Source organism: Protopterus annectens, chromosome 4.part1 (genome assembly GCF_019279795.1).
Source record: "Protopterus annectens isolate FY-2018-M chromosome 4.part1, PAN1.0, whole genome shotgun sequence".
NCBI classification, from domain to species: domain Eukaryota; kingdom Metazoa; phylum Chordata; order Ceratodontiformes; family Protopteridae; genus Protopterus; species Protopterus annectens.
The window spans coordinates 115,394,841-115,411,650 of NC_056734.1; positions in this window are offsets into that span (position 1 = coordinate 115,394,841).

The window sequence follows — 16,810 nt, forward strand, 5'->3', positions numbered from 1 at the left end:
TAATACTTCCACCTACAAAATAATTATCAAGAAACTGAACACACTAATGTTAAATTTCTTATGGGCACCTAATAGACCTAGGATTGCATTAAAGAAACATACTAATAGCTGGTCTCAAGGGGTATTTCTTTTCCAGACTTTAATTTATATACTATCTCTTCTATTGTAAAAGTTATTACTTTATTAATAGATCAGTCATATGTCACAAAATGGAAAGATTATTGGGAGCTAATTAGTATACACTTCATGAAAATCTCCTTAACACATAAAAATATGATTGTAAATAACTCCATGTTATGGTTACTAAAGGAATTTTGTACTTCACCTATTACACCTAAACATATGGTTTGTTACCCATTAAATATTATTATTAGTTATCGTAACTTTATATTCATGCACCCTAAGTATAGGGAATGGAATTTTATTGTATTTCCTATAATGTATACTCAGGGTATGCTTTTGTCATCTACTTCTGAAGGAACTCATTTAGCTATAGATAATGATCTAAAGTACTGGTATCAGTTGATATCTGATAATAAAGTTAAAAATCTAGATTTCTTAAAACAAGAATTTGATCTAAGAGAAACTTGCTGGTTAGAGGTTCAGACCTTTAGACAACATCTCATTAATAAAATAGATTTAATGTCTATAACTGTTAAAGAATCTATTCCAACACTGATTGATTACTTGATATTAAATTTACAACATAAAGTTTCTGATAAAGGTAAACTTTCATACATACATAAAGTTATCAGACAAGAAACTTTTTACAGTATAGATTCATACTGGAATTATTTCACTTCTATTAATGGGGACCCACCAAATCAACAAGATAAACAATATATATTGGAATCTGCTTATAGAACTATGTCTTCCATTGTCTGGAGACTTTATACATGGAAATTTTTACATAGATCTTTTATACACCTTTGATGATGAATAAAATAAATAATAAAGATAATCTATGTAAGAGATGTAATGTAGAAATTAATGCTGACTGGGCTCATATGTTTTATGACTGTATAAAATTGAAAGAATACTGGAAGTCAATTAATGAATTTTTGCAGGCTCTTTTTACAGATAATTTCATTATTTCTAAATCTCTTATATTATTCAACACACCTGTACCTCAAAGTGTTAAAAAGGTTAAGCTTCCCTTGTTATGGTCTATTCTAGCAGTGGCTAGGAAAATAATAACTAGAAATTGGATTTCAGATACACCTCCTTCGTTCAATGAATTTAAAGATGTTATGAATATAGTGTGTCATATGGAAATAAACACAATTAGGACTAGAACAAACAGAAAAACATCTTATTTTATTGTATGGGATAATTTACAAAATTTGTTAAAAAAATTTTAATTTCAATAGCATGGTATTTTAGTTTAATTAATTGATCTGATTGTAGTGGATGTCTTTGTAAATACTTCAGTTGTTTTGTTGAATATTATAATAATACCTATTTTTAATTACTTGTATAAAATTGTTATGATATTTCTCTTATATGTTAAAACAATAAACCTGTTTTGAAAAAAGAAATTTCCCCAAGGCTGACTTCTTAACATTAGCTTTTAACCTAAAATTATTTAAAATCTTACCACTTCACGAGAACCCATAGCTAAAATGGATGCTTATGTGACAGATTTCTATTCCTACCCAAACTACTGCATTTATCTTCTGTCCCCATTCAACACAAATGCAATACCAAATTAAGAAACAAACCAGTTTGATGGAACACCAGCATCAACATTGAAATTCTGTAACAAACAATCACTTCTATACCTAAGACGTAAACTCAAAATGACCTCACAAAGATAATTAAAGATGTAATATTAAAGATCAAGACATGCAAAGCTAAGTATGAATTAAATGTTGCTACCACATCTAAATGTTACTATAAAATCTTCTTCAATTATGTCAAGTGAACAAATATAGCTCCTACTTCTCCTCTCGGTCTCCTCCATGCTCCCTCTCACAACATCCAGTCAACATCTCTCCATATGGTTATCTTGAAATAAATACTAAAAGTCCAGCCCAAAACCAACAACACTACCTCTAGGGGTCCAGGCAATGTATCAGTCTGTTTCTTGTTACTATAAAGCATTGCCTTGCAGACTCCAATGTAGACCCATTTGACCTCAACATCCCCACTGGTTATCTATATTAAGTTTGGTGAACAGCTGTTTGTGGTTCCCCTCCACAAGGGTTAGTGGGTTACCCATCCACTGACACTAGGAACTATAGAACAATTAGCCTTGTCAGCTTTATTTGTAGGGTAATAGAACATCTCATCATGGAATTTACAAAGGAGTGTATTGGCTGCTTACAATCCCTCGATCCAAACCAATTTGGCTTATTAAAAGAAAATCCTGCCTACGTAACCTGGTTAACCTTTTGAAAGAGTCACAGATGCATTCAATGAGGGTATATCAGTACAGACTACCTATCTAGATGTAGCCAAAGCATTTAACCCTATCCCGCACTCTGACATTACTGATATAATGGTTCAGCTAAACATAACCATGGTCAGCTCATCTGGTGCCCCGTGTAGATCCCCAATCTGGCACCCCCTCAACTCAAACTTGAGGAGGAAAAAATGCTCTTCTGTTCCTGCTGTGTGTCACAGTTACCCTTATTTACTTCACACTAAACATTTCAGTGCTTCAGACAAACTGCAAATGAAGTCTCAGTATTCATTTATGAACCTGCAATATCTTCTTTTGATATCAACTTGATTTGAGCAAATACATACAGCAGTCAGTGGTCTGTAAGAGAAGGTGATTGGCTCCCTTAAGTGCCAGAATGAGATTCAATATCACTGAGGCCATACTAAATGGTCAAAGAATGGTAAAGCTACTAGATCTGATTGGAATTGAAATTAACTCTATATTCATAAATCCAAGGCTTTTGTTGTGCTACTAGCTTTTCGGTTTCAGGATTATTTAAAGAAAACTACCTTTCCTAGCTTATGAACCAGTCATGTTATTATTACAGTGTATAAATGAGGAAGACATATGTAGTTTAATTATTCCTAAAAACTAATAAACAAACAGTAGAGCCAGTCCAGACAAAAACAAATAAACCAAAAACTGGACTAAGAAGAGCACAAGCTGAATATACAGTCCTTTACTCACATAAAATTGAATAGGAAAGCTGAATAAAGGACTGTATATTCAGGTTGTGCTCTTCTTAGTACACTTTTTGGTTTATTAATAATTCCTAAACTTTTTTCATCTTTTTTATTAAAAGCATTAAGAGATCAGGTAGAGAAGCCTTTATCTGTTGTGATGAGTTTGTACATATATCATAAACAAGTCTGGAATAGATGCTTATGTATTGTTGTGTCATATATTTAAAACATATAGAAAAGTTAGGAAATGTTTATATTTTTATTTATTAATCTGCAATCAGCTTTTGATAATATAGTATCAACATCATGATCAGTTATGTTAACTAAATGATACTCAAGTCATTTGGGTGCCATAATTTCAGCCATGTGTAGCTCAACTTTTCACAGGTCTCATTAAAGGAGTCAGATAGGAATACGTTTGCCTCATGCCCTTTCTTAATTTACACAAATTATATCTTCATGAAAATGGATGCAATGAGTAATTACCTATGGTTAATAACTACCATGCTTTGTTGTAGGGCATGCTGATTATTTAGTTTTAATAGCTGAATCATACAAACATTAGAAAACCACATTTTCTACTTTGATGATTATACACAGACACAATCTCACAATAAATATTGCAAAAAGAAAAGGTGATTTATAATGACAGCAGAACAAATAAAATACAAGTAAACAAAGAGTACAAAAGTAGAAATTGCTATTTCACTCTCAAAGGTAGGTACTGTATCTTTCAACAAGTGGATCAGGGATACAGAGTACAGAATATTTGAAAATGAAGATTAATAGAAGCGGAAATGCATTCTAATGAGTAGATTGCAGCCTGAGGGCTTTGCCAGCAAACCCTTGTTATACTTTCTATAGCAATGGTGCATGTTGCTAAACCCTGGAATTCAGTTCCCCAAGAGTAGAATGAAATCTAAACAAGCTCACTACACAACTAAAACTCATCTCAATTTACCTGGATCTACAACTCTAACCTTGCATGCCAGTACAATATATCACCACAGTGACAGTTCATTACATGTTGCTTCTTTTCTTAACGACAAGAAAGAAGTATATAAAAGATCAACCTGACAAACATTAGTGTATACATGTAACACAAATGCTGAAACTAGACATTTTAAAAAATATATGTTATACATAACAGGTTGGAATAATAAATTCTTATAATGGCAGCACTTTCCATATTATCTTTGATGTGAATGAGTGAAACTAGATGCTATGACTCGAGACAAGTATTTAGAGTTCAGACAACTTGTCTTTTGTATCCATGAACATCCTAGCTCACTGATTGTTTGTTTATGGTGGTAAACCATCTGGGGGGGTTCATCTCGATCCGTTCACTCTGCTTACTCCGCTCCCCTGCCCTACTCCCATATCCCACCCTCCCCAGCACCTATGGTCTTATCCTAAGCAAACCACTCCCCCTCATTCCCATGATCCAATTATATACAACCCAACCTTGTCCACACTCACATTTCACTTTCTTTTATTCAGCCAAACTTATCTGCTCTCCCTTACATCCATCCCATTGAACTCACATGCCCACTAGTATACTTTTTTTCGTCTTACTCTACTTTACCATCACAATACAATCACCACCTCAAACTATTTTAAATTAACTCCAGGCTTACCACCTTCTCTTCTACAATACACACAAACTAGCATTGCACCATAATTATACTACTGACCAATCACATCAACCCCACCCATCCTTATCACAAACTGCAAGGTAAAACACCTAACCACATTATCAAAGCTCACTCTGAAGTCAAAACATTCCAACCTTACCTTCAGCTGCACACATATCACATGATAACAATCTTTATTTACACCTGTACTACATTCAAACACACAAATTCCACTTTTACTATTTTTAAACCAACTATCACAGTTGACATGCTCCTCCTAACTTGCCTAGCCTTGTTACTCTTAATTCTTAACCTCACTACAGCTATATCTTTGCATACCCCCACATACCAATACACATCAACAACCTCCTCTAACCCTCTCCCCAATAAACAATACAGCTTCTCCCATATCTCCTCCTAGCTTTTCCCATATACTATCCCATTCTATTCAGGCCACAAACTGGCCTCCTCACCTCCTATGAAACCACACTTGACACCAGTACTCTCACCTAGGAATAAAAAACACTTCCCATGGTATGCAATCCTCATTACCTATCTACTCAAATGTGGAGACATACATCCTAACCCTGTTCCACCCTCTATTCCTAACCAAAAGAGTAACCCCAAACACTTAAACATACTTACACTTAACCTTATAAGTATATGTAATAAAATAGCCCCACTGAATGCTTGGATTGATCAAAATAAACCTGACATACTACCCTTACTGAAACATGGCTACATCCCAATGTAAAAGACTTAGAAATAATACCGCCAAACTTTGAAATAACCAGAAAAGATAGATCTAAAAAAAAGGGGGGGGGGATAGCACTTCTATATCCCTCTATACTCAACATCACACTCTATACCAGTAATATACCCATCTTTTCCAAAGCTGAGGTACTAATCTCCTTTTTGAACCTTAATATATCAAAAATAATTTGCATAATAGTAATATATATCCCACCAGGTAACAATATACCAGTATTGGAAAATATTTTATCCTGGACATCTCAAACAATAAACCTTGAAACAATAATCTTAGGAGACGTAAATATAGATTGGCAAACCATAGCTTCTGACTCTTCCCACAAACCGTATAAATCTGTATGGTTTTTCTCAGCTTATCAATGCTCCAACAAGATACACCAAAGATCTTGCCTGCCAATCCACCTTAGACTGGATCTTAGTATCCCACCCTGCTAATTACCCCTCTTCTGGTACACTACCTAGCTCCCTGAGTGATCATCTGCCAGCTTATCCCCTTAGAACAAACTCCCAACAACTAAGACTACACACTATAAAATCAGTTAGGAACTCGATTAAGTTTTGTCAGCATAAATTCAACAATCTCCTACAGGAAATAGACTGGACACCCCTTAAACAACTACCCCTTAATGATGCTGTACTATACCTTAATAACACCTTCCTTCACATACTAAATACACTAGCCCCCATTCGTATGAAAAGAATCAAAAATAACTCAGCACCATGGCTCTCTAAGGAATGTAAACACCTGATGAAACAAAGGGACCTAGCCTGGTCAACCTGGAAACAAAACAAAAATGGACAAAATCATGTTAATTTCAAAATACTATGTAACAAAGTGACAAAACTAATCAACAGAGATAAGAAGTCATATTATTCCCAGCTTCAACCCCAGCATAAAATCAACCCCAGTAAATTTTGGCACTCCATATCTACTCTACTTAACCCTGGAAGAAATGGAGAGCACACCCTATCACCTGATACCTCTCCATCACAAGTAGCCGAAAACTTTAACAAGCACTTCATAAAATCAATTTCAGACCTACTAACTAAGACCTCTAATGATGGACCCCCCCCCCACCCTTCAAACTATTCAGACACCGACCCCAGGCCATCAACTACTTCTAACCCTGTCATTACTAACCCCCATACTCAACAAAATGTCATACAAACCCCATTCTCATTTCAGCCCATACCCACTGACACCATTAAGAAATTGCTACAAAAACCAAAATCCTGCTCTACTTCAGCTGACAATCCCCCCGCCATACTACCTCAAACTAACTGCTAACTCAGCTGCCTACCCAATCAGTATCCTTATAAATAGGTCATTATCTGAATCAGAAGTACCTACCATATGGAAATAATCTCACATCACCCCCATCCACAAAGGAGGCAACTCTTTTGATCCATCCAATTTCTGTCCTATATCCATCTTGTCACCCATATCCAAAATTTTCGAGAGAGGTATCCATCAGCAGGTAATGCAATATCTATTGCAAAACAATCTTTTAACCAAAACTCAACATAGCTTCTGACCTAGCCACAGCACAGCTACAGCCCTATTATCTTTTACAGACACCATGAACAAGGCCAGAGATGCAGGATGCTATACAGCCTCATTAGTCCTTCATCTCTCCAAGGCCTTTTACACAGTGTCTCACCCCTTACTTTTGAACAAACTGTTTAACTTAGGCTTCTCACATAACACAGTAAAATGGTTTCAGAGCTACCTCAAGGATTGTAAACAAGCAGTGAAATGGTCCAACAAACTCTCATCCTTTCTCCACAACCCTACTGGAGTCCCCCAAGGCTCCATCCTCGGACCCCTACTCTTCAACATTTTCACACTGCCTCTAACCCTGGACCCTCATTCAATATGCTTATGATTCCACCATAATCTGCACTGTTCAATCACTACTAGAACAACTCTCAAAAACTCAACAGTCCTTTACAGCAGTTGAATCCTGGCTAAGAAATGCCCACCTCTTTCTTAATCCAAAGAAGACAAAACTAGTACTCTTTCATCCCAAAAACACCTCCCTTGTCACTGATCATTTCAACATCCTTGCATCTGACAACACTGCCATAGAAATAGTGCAGGAAACCAAACTTTTAGGTGTTATCATTAACAATAAACATTCATTTGACCCCCATATACAGCAAAATATAAAGAAAACTCATCAAAAACTGGGACTCTTATACAGAAACAAACATGTTTTTACTGCAGCAACTAAAACTGCCCTTGCAAAAAAAATTTACTTCCCTCTCTTCTGTATGGTGCCCATATCTTAACTAAATTACAAAATTGTACCCTAAGCAAGTTGGAACAGTGCTACAACAAAGTTGCAAAGTTTGCTACAAACTCTAAACCACTCCTAGAATTAAACTGACTTGAACTACCCAACCAACTTGCCTTTATTCAGCTATCCACCTTGCACAACCTTATTTTCAAGCCTACTGCCTGCCCTGCACTAGCCAATTTAGTCGCACCTTACACACCAAATCAATCCCTATGATCAGAAGACAAAAATCTCTTAGCTATCTCAAAACCCACAAGAAAACCTGGTCACTCTCTGTATTCATACTCTGTCTCTATACATTGGAATTCACTACCTCTAGCTACCAGGTTTATTCCTGGCCTAACCCATTTTAATGCCTCTAAAAAAAATCATCTCAAAAATACATGGCTCTGCTCCTGCACAGAGCCTGCCTAATGCTCAGGTCTTCCTCTTCTCTCACATTTCAATCCCTCACAGACTGCAAGATCCTAAAGCTCTTCTAACTCCTTCTATGCTTCTATACCATATCCTTAAGCTACTGCTCTGGCTTTATTGCTTCTATTCTTCTTAACTCTCTCTCACTATATGTCTGCATCACTAACTTTCTGGCTGCTATTTCTACATCATGTATGATGAGAGTGACTATTATCATCTGTAATGATTTAACTGTATAGAACTGTTAAGATGTGTAGTAATATATTACAACATTTTGTAGCTGTTTGTTCTTTCAACTTATTTTTTGTATAGTATTTCTAATGTAATCTTTCTTGTATTGGATTATACTGTATTTGTATTGTACTGTATGTGGAGCTTTTCTCCCCGGGCGTCTGCTGAAAACAGGTTCTGTAGACCCAGTCAGAGCACCTGGGTAAACAAATGTCAAATAAATAAAAATAAATAAATAAATCTCACAGGTACATACAAAAAAGAAAGAGTAGTGAACTATATTAAGAAATGCAGAGTTGAAATAATTATACTACAGGAGACATGTGGAAAGAACTGAGCATGTGAATTTGATAAAGAAAGGATTTCAGGATGGTTATTCAGTGGAATATCTTGGAAAAAAGGAAAAGGGGAGTACTTATATTAATTACTAGAAGAGCTCCAATAGTGATAGAAGAGGAAAAAATATAGAAATGGGAGAGTTGTATTAGTAAGGTGCTTCTGGCAGGGGAGGAGATAGAAATGGGAGATTTGTATTAGTAAGGTGCTTCTGGCAGGGGAGGAGGACTATGCTGTCATGTATTTATATTCCATCTAAAATTGTAACAATGGAATATAAGAAAATTCTGGGAGAAATAATCAGCTTTCAGCAGGGAGCATTACTTATAGGTGGGGACTAGAATTTGACTTGCAACAGTGAGGATGTATTTGGGGGCCTAGAAGGGAAAATATAACAAAAGAGGGAAGATTTCTGAAGAAATTTATGAAGATATATGGTATGAAAGGTGTGAATTCAGTAGTTGGAGCTCAGAGAGAATTTATAATCTCCAAGGTACAAAAATTGGGCTAGTCTAAAAAGAAATTATATTTCATAGGAACATGTGCAATTAACTGAAAGTTTTGATAGACATACATTAACTATTTCAGATCACATGCCAATAATAACTAAAGAAATGCAGGGTAATGAAATAAAAATGAGACACTGGCACTTTCCCACTTATATTTTAAGCACAGAGGAATTTAAAAAATGGGTAGTGGAAATTTTTCGAGAGTTGTTATGGAAGATATAAATTTCTTCAGAAAATATAGCTAAGGAGTGAGATAAAATGAAAGTGGAGTTTAAAAATAGAGTAAAAATAAAAAAAAGGGGTATGGTTCAAAAGTAACAAGAATTATTTAGAGAGACTGATAATGGTTAAAGTATTCAAGGATAGGGGATATCTCACAGAACAAGAAGAGATGCAACTGCGGAGTGCTAAAGTGAAAATAGTGGACTACCTGGATAATATGCATGAGTTTAGAAAGATTGTTATTAAGCAACTGTTTTTTTTTTTTTTTAATAATAACTCCAGAGCACAAAAGCTTTTAGCACAACAGGTCAGGCAACAGAAAGTAGAGATGGTTGTTGCCAAACTTAGGAAGCCTATAACAAGGAAAATAACCAGAGATCCTGTAGAGGTATTAGACATATTCTGGACATTATATTAAAATCTGTATAAAGCAGAGAAATGTGGAACTCAAGAAAAAAGTACAAATGGAAATATTTATGAAGGAATTAAAGATGGTAAGGTTAAAGAAGATGAGCCTCAGTTACTAACAGTTGGGACAGAATTAGATGAGATAAAAATTGTGATGTAAAACCAATCTACAGCAAAGTCCCCAGGAATAAATGGTATTTCTGTGGAAGTTTGAAAGCTAGGTGGAAAGAAAGTGATAACGATCTTGAGAGTTTTGTTTAACAGTATTTTCAAAGGTGAGGAGGCACCAACATTTTGTTAAAATGGTAAAGACTCATCACATTCGGCTTCATATAGGTCGATTTCTATTCTAAACCATGATTATAAAGTATTTACATCTGTAATGGCTAAAGGAATGGCAAAAGTGTTGCCAAAATTGATAGATATTGGCCAATGTGGTTTTGTGGAGGGGAGACAGACATTTAACAACCTAAAAAGAACAATGATGATCCAGAGGGAAGCTTCTTCCAAACAAAACAAAAAGGCACGGCATAGGTAAAGAGAATAAAAAACTGTAGAGCAACTCAGAAATGAAAATAAATAAAAAAATACAGAATTCTGAAAAAAGAAAATCCTACATATAGGACTGCAAACACAGAATTCAGCAAATAAAATTTCATAAATGGAATACCATAAATAAAAATATAAACACATAATTATACACAGAGAATTTCTAAACAGAAATCTACAAATAAACTACTAAGCATGTAGTTTTATAGCTAGAATTCTAAAGCCAGAATTCTACAAAAAAGTCATTCTAGAGAAATAATTTAATCATAGACAAATATGTAGTATTCAAATGTAGGCTTGTACAGACAGTATTTTAAACCCAGATTGTACAGACAGAATACTAAGTAACATTTTAAAAATAAATAAAATAAATAAATAAACTCTACACACAGAACTTTCCAGATGGAATTCTGAACAGAATTATATACATATAATTCCATGTACAGAATTCTACCAATGGAATTATAAGCACAGAATTATACAAACAGACCACTAATGATGTGACTTCACAGAACCAACTAGAGTTGTAAATATAGAACTCTACAGGAGGAATTCTTAACTCTGAATTTTAAAAACAGAATTATACAGAACTCACAGAATGTTTTCTATGAATACAATGTTAAATTCAAAAATTTATGGATAGAAACCAAATGTATTGTACAGCTAAAATGTTAAACATAGACTTCTATGTCTAGAATTCTAAATAAAGATTTCAACAGATAGAATCCTAAAAAAGAATACTAAATAGTCTAAAATACATAGCTTGAGACATGTATTTTAGTTTTAGATGTCACGGAAGAAGGGACAGCAACCGACGCAGGACCCAAGACTTTGTTAATCAGGCCAACTGAGGGCTACTGCAAGTAGATAACCCAAATGTGATCACTGCAACAGTGAATACACTCGAACATCTACATTTATTGTGTGTACACAACTGTAGTTTCCTCCTCCTATTCCTTCTTCTACAAAAGGCAACTCACACCAGTGACTGCCTTTTCCTTTTGTTTATCAGTTCCTTTACATTTATCTCATCAAACTTCTGTTGCTGAGAGTCCTGTGTCTGACTAACCAATTGTTTATAAATACAAAGGAAAGCCTAAGATTCTTTTCTTTAAAAAAATCTCTGCTTTGACATTTATACATGGAATTCACAAGTCTTTTTAATGTATCAAACAGAATGTAGAATTTTAACTACAGAATTATGTGTCTTAAATGGTATCTGCAGAATGATGTGCTTAAAATTATATCTACATAATTCTATTTGCATAATGCTATGTTTAAATTTTTATTTCTAGAATTCTGTCTGTAGCATTCTATAGCCACTTACTTAGAGATCTAGGTTTAGCATGGTATGTATAGAATCTTATTCTTAGAATTCCACTTGCAAGATGGTAACTATAGAATTCTGTGTTTAAAATACCAGCTGTGGAATTCTATCTATAGGATTCTGCAGTTACAGTTCTATTAGTAGAAGTCTGTATTTAGAATTATATTTGTAGTCTCTTGCCATTTAAGTGGCTTCCTTATAGGACTTCCAGTTTCTTCTGGACAAAGGCTCATCCTGCCAAATTTAATTCCAGATGTCAAACTCCCTGATATGTTTTCCATAATAAATCCCTGTCACTGCATTTTTTATATGTTTACTGGCAGTGAATTAATTTTAGGGTTTTCACGTTTCTTCATATATAGAGTTTATATATATATATATATATATATATATATATATATATATATATATGTATATATATATATATATATATATATATATATATATATTCTAATAAAACCATAAAAACGAAGAGAAAAAATTCATACAAGAAAAACTTCGTGCTTAATGGCTATAAGGAAAACAATAAATACTCAAAAGATGATGAACTGATAATTAAGCTTTCATTCTTTATAGATAACAGAAAGTCTTCAGAATACAAATTCAATAATGGACAGACAATAATGATTATGATTATTGCTTGACAGCTCATTGGATTTGTATTCTGAAGAAGTTCTGTTATCTATAAAGAACAAAATAATTATAAGTTCATTGTCTGTTGAGAATTTATTTTTTTCCTTATAGCCATTTGTTAATTTTGAGCATTCATAAGCACAAATTTTTTCTTGTATATATATATATATATATATATATATATATATATATATATATATATATATAGTTTCACTTCAGTATCTCGAAATACTGAAACACCAAAGTTCTAATGGCCGAGACCAGAATGCCGAAGTTTCAGTATTCCGAAATACTGACGTGGTCTATAAAAAAAAATAAACAATACAGACATTAATGCAGGGGGGCAAGCCCCCTCCACCCCCACACCCCTACTTAAATATACCAACTCCAAGATTGGGCTACAGTGAAGGAAAGGGAAATCTCCCGTTGCGCCATATACAGAAGTGCAGAATGGGAGATTTGCCGTGTCCCCACTATTGTGCAATCAAAGGGATGGTATATTTAAGTGAGGAGGTGAAAGGGGCTTGCCCCCCTGCAGAAACAGTATATTTTTTTGTTTTAATTTTTATTTTAATGCCGCTTCAGTATTTCGAAATACCGAACTTTGGCCTTCTGGTCTCGGCCATTAGAACTTCGGTGTTTCAGTATTTCGAGATACTGAAGTGAAACAATATATAACTCTGTGTTGAGTTCTATGTGCTGACTTCTATAATTAGAATTCTATCTATAAAATTCAACCTGTAGAATTCTGTGTGTAGCATTCTGTCTACTAATATCTTTGCAGCTCTACCTGTAGAATTCTGGTTTGTAAATTCTACATCAGAAGTCTTTTTGTTGTTGTGCCTTTCGGCTTTTCCTGATTAGGGGTCGCCACAGTGGAACTCAGGTCTGCTAATGATTGGCAGTAGTTTTTTACGTGCCGACTTTATAGCTCTGACGCAAAAACTTCAACGAAGGTACGCCTAATCATGCATGTCTCCACACAGAAGACGCTTTAGCTGAGAATCGAACAGGACAACGTCTTACTGTGAGGTGACAATGCTACCGCAGCACCTATTCTGTTTGTAGAATTCCATGTTTAGGGTTCTAGTTGTAAAATCTATATCTGGAATACTACTGTTTTAAATTCTGTGTTATAATACTATCTGCAGATATTGGTTGGGTTCACAGCCGATCCTTGGCGCTGACTCGGTCGTATACTATAGCTCGAGAGCTTTTTACTGGCACAAGGCTAGCCTCTTTCCCAACATGTATAGCGATAGTTACCCAGATCTCATTTATGATAACCCACCAGACTAAATAGGTCAAATTTTTAATAAACTTACTTATGAGAAAAACTCCTACATATGAGTGTGTGATCATCAGCAAAGAGGAAGGAAGGAATGACTAGGTCTAACCAACTGCTAAGCAAAAGGGAACTTAGCCAGTGTAGCCAAAAAAAGGGAATAACTTGTCTCAATCCTCCAGGAGGAGGAAGGAGGGTGGGACGCAAGAAGGAAGGTGAGATGAAGGACAAAAACATGGAATGTTATAGTGAGTAGATGACTTCTTTATGTTATGTTGTCCCTATCTCTCCATCATTCTTGCTGGTTGGGACAGCATCCCCAGCACCTGTATCTTGGGTGACTCACTGTAAAAGACTCCTCAGGACCATGGAACCAAAGGATGCCCTGTTCCAGGAGGCCACATCTACTTTGTAATGAGGTAAAGGTATGAGAATTAGCTCATGTAGCTGCCGCACAGATTGAGTCTAAAGGCAGTTTGGCTTGAAAAGCAATAGAAGTAGCCAAGGGCCTAGTTGAGTGTCCTTTCATTTTTTCCTGGAAGTTCTTTATTCCGCAAAGCATAGACATGGATGATAGTGTCTGAAAGCCACTTTGATAGGGTCACTTTAAAGACTGGACAACCTTCCTCGTTGTCTGCAAAGGATATAAGCAATTGGTCAGATTTTCTGAAATCCTTAATCCTGTGTAAATAAAAACATAACTGTCTATGAACATCCACCTGATGGAGCTTATACTCTGCCTTGTTGCCATAATTGGGGAAGAATACAGGAAGCTCTATGGATTGATTTAAATTGTGCTCTAAACATACCATGGGTAAGAAGGAGGGATTGGTTATGAGAGAAACTTTATCTTTGTGGAAAATCAAATATGGAGAACGAATAGATAAGGCCTGTAACTCTGAAACCCTCCTAGCTGAAGTAATGGCGGTTAAGAAAAAGGTCTTCCATGTCAAAAATTTCAATGGGCAAGAAGTAGCTGGCTCAAAGGGGCGGTGGGGGAATGAGAATCTCTGAAACTAAATTTAAATCCCGGGGGGGGAGAGGTTCTCTTATTGGGAGGTCTTAAAAGGGTAGTACCTCTTAGGAATGCTCTACATAGCCTGTCGGACATAATGTTAGATCCCATTTCTCCTACATGAAAATTAGAAATGGATGCTAGTTAAATTCAGATAGTAGCTGTCGCTGCTCCTCATTCAAATGTTTCAGCAAGGAATTCCAGAATCTTAGAAATGGGGGCATTAAGAGGATCAATGTCATTTTGTTTTGTCCAACAAGAGAACCTCTTCCATTTACTAGCATAAAGTTTTCTTGTAGTGGGTTTATGGGATAAAATCAAAATGTGTTGAACTGCTGGGGAAACATCTGGAAGCCTGGTTAAGACCAGAAGTGGAGAAACCAAGCTGTCATCTTTAGAGTATGGATGGAAGGGTGGAGAGCACCTAACTGATGCATCAGGAGATCTGGAACTGGGTCCAGTATCCAAGGCTAACCTTGCAGATGAGGCCAAAGGAATGGGAACCAAATCTGTCGAGGCCAATAAGGAGCAATGAGGATTAACTTGCAACCCAATGACTGTGCTTTCTGAAGAACTTTAGGGATCAGGGGAAATGGTGAGAAGGCATAAAGTAGTCCCGGGGGCCAATCGTGAACCAGTGCATCACTGGGTGACTGTCCTGGTGGTGGGACTAGGGCAAAGTAGTTGCTGCATTTGTTGTTGAGGGGAGTGGTGAAAAGATTGCAGCATGGCTGGCCCCATTTGTGAAAAATCAACTCTGCAACTTTCTGTTTCAGGGACCACTCATGAGACATCAGAATAGCCATGCTGAGCTTGCCTGTTATCATGTTGGATATCCCTGGAATGTGCATTCTGACCAGAAAGTGTTGGGAAGGCATCGCTGATTGAAATACTCGTAGAGCCTCTCGGCACAAGGGATAAGACCTGGTTCTGCCCTGTTTGCTGATGTACCATACTACCGACATATTGTCTGCCTGAATTGCTATAGTCCCCCATAGGCAGAGAGTCTTGAAGTGCTTGCAGCACCAGAAACACCACTCTTGTCTCTAGGACACTGATGTGCAAGTGGTACTCGTGTTCTTGCCAATTCCCTTGAACAGTCTGTCCCAGATAATGCCCCCCCCACCCTATCTGGGAAGCATCCGTGGTCACTGTGGATATGGGTTGGGGGAGTTAGAAATGGTCTGCCCATTGATACCAGAGGGGAGTGAAGCCACCATGCTAAATTCTTCTTGCATGACTCCATGATCCAAATCTGATGTGACACTGGTAAATTCTGGAATGACCACTGAGCCAACAGGAGCCACTACAGAATTCTCATGTGGAAGTGAGTCATAGGGACCAAGGTAATTGCTGCAGCCATCGAACCCAAGACCTTGAGGATGAATCTTGCCAGGATTCTCTTTCTATTCATGAGGAATAAAACTTGACGATGAATGGTTAACACTCTTTCTTGAGGCAGTTTTGCTATCATGGCCCTTGTGTCTAAATCTGCCCCTATATATGTAATATACTGACAAGGCGACAAGGCAGACTTTTCGTAGTTTATGGTGATGCCTAGTTGTGTACAGGTGTGAATAGTGGAGTCCCATGCCTCGATCAGTTGATTCTTGGTGGTGGCAGTGAGGAGCCAGTCTTGTAGATATGGAAACACCCAGAATCCTAGATGCCACAGATGAGCCGTGACTACTGCCATGCATTTGGTGAGCACCCTGGGAGCTGTGGTGAGACCAAAGGGCAGAGCTCTGAACTGGTAATGACTGGCTCCCACCCGGAAGTGTAAGTACCTTCAGGACCGCCTGTCCATTTTTATATGGTAGTACGCATCCTGGAGATCGATGGAGCACATCTAATTGTCCTGACCCAAAAAGGGAAGAACGGACTGCAGTGTTACCATCTGGAACTTGGTTTTCTTGACTGATTTGTTGAGTTTGCTGAGATCCAAAATGAGCCTCCAGTCCCCTGTCTTTTTCGGAACTAAAAGGAATGTTGAGTAAGTGCCAGATTCAATTTGGTCTGCGGGGACCTCTTGGATGGCAATTTTTTT